Genomic DNA, 6,492 nt, shown 5'->3' on the forward strand with positions numbered 1-6,492 from the left:
CAAGAGAAACCCAAAAAAAATTCACTCCAAAGATTGCAAGCTAGTCCAAAAATTGTAGACATTACAGATACTGTTTTCAAAACTTCAGCTGATATTCAAAAATCAGTTGTTGTTAAAACTTCAAAGGAAGTCCAACCTTCAAATACTATTCAGATTTAAACTGCTTCCCAAACTATTCCAAATCAAAAAATTGAAAATAGTAAAACAATGGATACCCAAACATAAACTGAATTACCAACTAAAGATAAGAAGGAAAAGCCTACACAAACTCCAATTGCCAAGGAGTAAGTCATTCAGTTACGCAAAACACAGACTCCATTTAATATCCAAACTGAAATTTCCAAATTGAAAATATCAGTTCCTTTAACAAAATTGATAAGAAATTATTCCTACAAATCCCAAATCACTAAAACATTGAATATAGATGAAGGAGAAGACTCTGTTAATCTAAATGATGACCAACTAGAATTAATATTTGGTCCTGAAGTAAATGGCAAACATGAACAAAGTGGTGTCCCTCCATTCTACATTAGCTTGATTATTCATGATCAAATCGTACACAATGTTATGTTAGATTCAGGAGCATCCCACAATCTAATGCTAAAAGTAATCATGGAAACATTGGATTTAGATATAACTAGACCATACAAAGATCTTTTCTCTTTTGATTCTAGTAAAGTCAAGTGTCTGGGCCTAATAAAAGACTTGTGTGTTACTCTAGTTCAATACCCAGGTAAAAGTATTGTCATGGATATTGTAGTTGTTGATATCCCTCCAAAGTATGGAATGTTATTGTCTCACTCATGGGGAGAAAAATTGCAAGGATCTCTACAATTAGACATGTCTTATGCCACAATTTTAATATTTGGTCAACCCAAAAAATTTTATAAAGAAACTTTAATGAAATACATGGTCAGTAGTACAGATAAACCACAGAACTATCCAATTTATTCTGTACATTCTGATATGGATTCTTTCATTTTATGTAATTCAAACACTGAAAAGGACAATAACACAGTTGTCAAACAAGAACATAAAGAACCTGAAATTGAAAATATATTTCATGAATCTAGGTGGCACTTAGACTTTGATGGTTCAGTGAAAAAATTAGGAGCAGGTGTAGGAGTTTGGATTCATAACATGGAAAATAATCATTCTGAAGGTCATGCCTTTAGATTAAAATTTAAATGCACAAACAACATGGCAAAGTATGAAGCTTTAATCTTAGGATGGAAAATTGAAAGAAATCTTGGAGCCAAGAGAGTTTCTATCATGGGAGACTCTAAATTGATCATATAACAAATTAGAGGAGACTATTCTGTGAATAATCCTAGACTTAGCCAATACAGAGAAACTATTCTAGATCTGATTAAAGAACTTCTTGAAATTGATTTTGCTGCTATTCCTAGGAAACAAAACATGCAAGCTCACAATTTGGCTACTTTTGCCAGAACTTGCAGATTACCTTTTCAGCCCAATAACCACTACACTGCAGAGGTGAGACACAGGCCTATTATACCTGATAATCTGAAATATTGGCAGATTTTTTCACAAGATTCTCAAATATATGATTTCATGAATGTTGAAGGAGAATTCAAAAACGGTAACATAGATATTGATTGTACGTTAGATGACACCATGGATAGTGAAATAGATATAAATGTTGTAGATGTAAATAAACCCACTAAATTCACTAAAGTAGAAATAGATAATGGATCTAAGACCTCTGTGGTTAATATCTTGTAATTTAGAAATTGGAGAACCCACAGTAAAAACCATTTTTCCGTCAACGTTTCAAATCCCAACAGGGATCCATCATCAAGACTATTTTGAATGTTGATAGTAGAAATAGAAGAATTAGTTAATGATGATTCTAAGATTTTAAACCTTAAAAATAAATTTTTGCCTAAGGGATTAGTCCCATTAGAAGATCTATTTGACTCAAATGATGTAGCTAGGAAACCAAAAATGGAGCCTTTAAGATCAGACATAGAAGAATGCAACCTAGGAATAGAATAAAAACCTAAGCTTGTTAAGTTATCCAAAGCATTACCTTTAGCTGAAAATTTGAAATACATAAGTCTGTTTAAAGAATTTCAAATTGTCTTTGCGTGGAGTTATGAATACCTCAAGTCTTATGACACCAACATTATTCAACATAAAATACCCATCAAAGAAGATAAGAAACCCTTTAAATAAAAGCTTAGGAGAATTAATCCAGTTCTTATGTCATTAATTGAAAAAGAAGTAAAAAGGATGTATGAGGCACAAATCATAGAACCTATTAGATATTCAGATTGGGTCTCTAATTTAGTCACCACAAGAAAGAAAACATGAGAAATCAGAATCTGTGCTGATTTCAACAACTTGAACAAAGTATCACTAAAAGATAACTATCCCCTCCCTAAAATGGACCATATTCTCCAGAGGGTAGTAGGGTCATCCAGAATTTCATTACTTTATGGATTTTCTGGATACAACCAAATCCTTGTTCAGCTAGAGGATCAAGCAAATTTTGCATTTACCACTCCCTGGGGTAATTTCATGTATTTGAAAATGCCTTTTGGATCGATGAATGTTGTAGCAACATTCCAAAGAGCAATGGACATAGCTTTTGCAAAATAAATCCATGACTTTCTAGTCATTTACCAAGATGATATCATAGTCTTTTCCAAATAAGATAATGAACATCTAGATCACCTAAGAAGAGTATTCATAAAATGTAAAAAATTTGGCATTTCTTTGAATCCCAAAAAGACAATCTTTGGTTTAGAAGAAGGTAAACTCTTAGGACACATAATTTCAAAAATGGCATTAGAATTGATCCAACTAGAATGGAGGCAATCCTAAACATCAGCCACCCTAGAAACATTAAAGAATTTCAATCATTCTTAGGTAAAATAAATGTTCTTAGAAGATTCATTTCTAACTTAGCATAACTAATAAGAGAATTGAGTAACATGTTAAAGAAAGATTCAACACTTAAGTGGACAGTAGAGGCTAAGCAGCCTTTTGAGGCAATCAAAGAAGCCCTTACTAAAACACCTGTCCTCATAAGTCCTAATTTCAAAAAAAAAAAATTATAATTTTTTCTTTTGCTTTAGAACATACTATTGCAGCAATATTGTTGCAAAAGAATGATCAAGGTTATGAGCAACCTATTGGATTTTTTAGCAAATCTTTGAGAGATGCTACACTAAAGTATAATAATGGAAAAACAAGCACTTGCTTTAGTGAAGGCTATTAAAGATTTCAGAGTGTACATTTTATACTCGCACATCATTGCATATGTTCCAAATTCAGTAGTAAAGGACATTCTAACACAGGATGGGCCTGAAGGAAAGAGAGGCAAATGGATTGCCACTATTTTGGAATATGATGTTGCAATAAATCCCACAAAACTAATCAAAGGCCAAGGTTTAGCTAAACCCATGGTTGAATCGAACTGTCAGGCCTTAGATATAAATTTCATTGGTGCTCTAGATGATCAAGAATAGATGGCGACTCCACAGATGAGTGAAGATTTTTTAGATTCACCTTCGTATACATATATCATATTTGTTTTACTAAATTTACAAGCTCCTCCTAGTTTATCTAGAACTAAAGGTAGATTCTTGAAAATGAAATCAATGAAATATTGTATCATAGAAAATGCTTTATTTTGGAAAGATAATGGTGGCATTTTGTTAAATTGATTATTAAAAGATGAAGCTGACAAAGTTATGCAAGAATTTCATGCAGGAGATTGTGGACGACACTTGTACTGGAAAAAAACTACTGATAAGATTTTAAGGGCGGGTTTTTACTGGCCCACCCTTTTTGCAGATGTCAGAAAATATGTGACCTCCTGTCATAAATGCCAAATCTTTGAAGGCAAGAAGAAACTCTTACCATTACCCCTCAAACCCATCTCCACTAAAATCCCATTTCAACAATGGGGTCTAGACTTCATTGGTGAAATTCACCCATCCTCCTTAGCCCAACATAAATGGATTTTGATAGCCATTGATTACTTTACTAAATGGATAGAAGCCATCCCTTCTAGACAAGCCACAGATTTTGTCATCATCTCATTCCTTGAAAAAAATATCCTTTCAAGATTTGGATGCCCAAAAAAGCTCATTACTGATAATGCTGCTACTTTCAAACCCAAGAAAATGATAGACTTTTGTAACATATACCACATTACCCTTGGCCATTCCACAACCTATTACCCTCAAGGTAATGGACTAGCAGAATCCTCAAACAAAAGCCTTGTGAATATCATCAAGAAACTGTTAGAAGACAATAAGAAGACCTGGAACAAAAAGTTGGTTAATGCTTTGTGGGTAGACAGACTAACTACCAAAAAATTCATTGGTACATCTCCTTATCAGCTATTATATGGAATGGATGTTGTTTTTCCATCCTCTTTAGGAGTACCGGTGATGAAAATTATTCAAGAAATGCAAGTAGAATCAAATGATATCCAAAGGAGGATAAATTAGACAATACATTTGCAGCAAACCAAGGAAGAATTCTATGCCAAATCCGATGTGATCCAAGATAAAATCAAAAATATTTTTTAGAAGAAAACCAAAGCTGATGATTTTTACATGGGTGACAAGGTACTCAAATGGGATTCCAGGAGAGAACAAAAGGGTAAACATGGTAAATTTGATTTCCTATGGCAAGGCCCTTACATCATTTATGGTTACAGAGGTAATAATGCATTTTTCTTGAAGCAGTTATATGGAACAGATCTACCAGATGGACCAAACAATGGTAGAATGTTGATGCATTACTTATCCCCAGATTAACATTAGTTCAGTTGTTTACTTTTCTCAATTTACATAACATTGCAAAGTTTAGATTGGATTTGATGATTATCTTTTGAGGTTGAAGCCCGAAGAGAAGGCCCTAAGATTTGAAAGGTGTACCATCATATGTATGAATAAAGCAGATCATAGAGAAGTAGTTACAAGGCAAGCACAATCAAATTTTCAAAGGCTATTGATCTTAAAGTTCTTGACATTTCACTAGGAAATGCCATCCCCATGTGGAGCCACTGTTAGGGTCCTATAATAATAGGATTCATAATTTTGAATTGGCTATGATTAGTCTTGTAATACTGTACATATTTTTGCTTTCTGCAAAATGTTTTCCCATATTAAAAATAAAAAATGTAAAGAGTGTAAGTCCTAAAGAAAAATCAAAGGACTAAAATAAAAGGATCAAAAAAGAAAATAAAATATGAACCCCACCAAAAAGAGTTAGAAAAATAGATTCTGAAAGTGATGCAAATTCAAATGCCACTACTTTTACTTTGTTTTTCAAAAATAAGATTGTGTGGAGCTTGTCAAAAATACCACAATCCATGATGGTCAAATAGTTTAATCTTGATTCATCCATGCTTTAAATTTCATGTTGATAGATAGAGAAATAAAGATCTAGCCAAACTTTTTAATCTTCGTGGATCAGTAGTTAGGTAGAGAATAATAAGGAGCTCATCAGTTTAATCTGAGCCCTTGGAAGCTATAAGGTTAGAATTAGATAGTTTTCTGATCAAAGAAAAAGAAATCAAGAAGTCAACAAGCTCAAATGCACCCAATAAATGAAGAGAAAATGCTAGGGTAAATAAAGGGTAGGTAGAAGAGGTTTTGAAATGCACAAGGTTTCTAGCTCAAATGCACCTTCGTCATGCTTAAATCCTGTGTTTTATGTGCAGGAGAAACTATCAAAGGAAAGAGGACATTCACAAAAATTGTGTATTACTTTGGGTATTTACCCTAAAAAGTTCTATATGATTTTAGGCCTAAATATTAAAGCTCATTCACTAATATCCTCTCATTTCACTAAACCCCTTACATCTCTAAATTTCCCTCCTTTACCCCTTCATTATTTTCATTCACTAATTTCCCCTTCTTGATTCCAAAGGACCCTTCCCTTTCATTTCTTCTTATTCTAACACATTTCCATTGTAAAAACCCTTTCCCTTTATTTTTACCCTTCCTTCGTCATTTCCCGTTGTAGTAACCCTTTCCTTTCATTTTAACCCTTTTTCCATTTGTTTTACAACTTTCCCTACACATTACCCTTTAAAAATCATTTTCCCCTTATTAATTTCCCTTTTTCCCTTAAAATCCCACTAAACCCCCTTATCCTAAGTTATTTTCTAACTTATAGTCCCCCTTTGTGTATTTAACCCCCCACGTTATAATTCACCGACCCTCACTAAACCTTTGAAAATATTTAACCCGCCACATTATTTATCCCCAGGCCCCATCAACCACACCCTGACTCAGCCCTTGCAACTCTGCCACGCGATAGCCCTCTGATCAACCACTCCCAGATCTGATGGCCCATATCCATATCACGCACTCCCATCGTCCGACTATCAAAATCCCAAAAGCACGCGAGATTCGAGGTTTTTCTCGAGCACCCTTTTTCTACATGGCAGCCCCACGTTATATCACGTGATGTCAAAAAATACCACCCTTCACTCAAAAGCAG

The sequence above is a fragment of the Pinus tabuliformis genome, chromosome X (assembly GCF_031772625.1).
Source record: "Pinus tabuliformis cultivar Carrire ecotype Pingquan chromosome X, CPIR1, whole genome shotgun sequence".
In the NCBI taxonomy this organism is placed as follows: Eukaryota; Viridiplantae; Streptophyta; class Pinopsida; order Pinales; family Pinaceae; genus Pinus; species Pinus tabuliformis.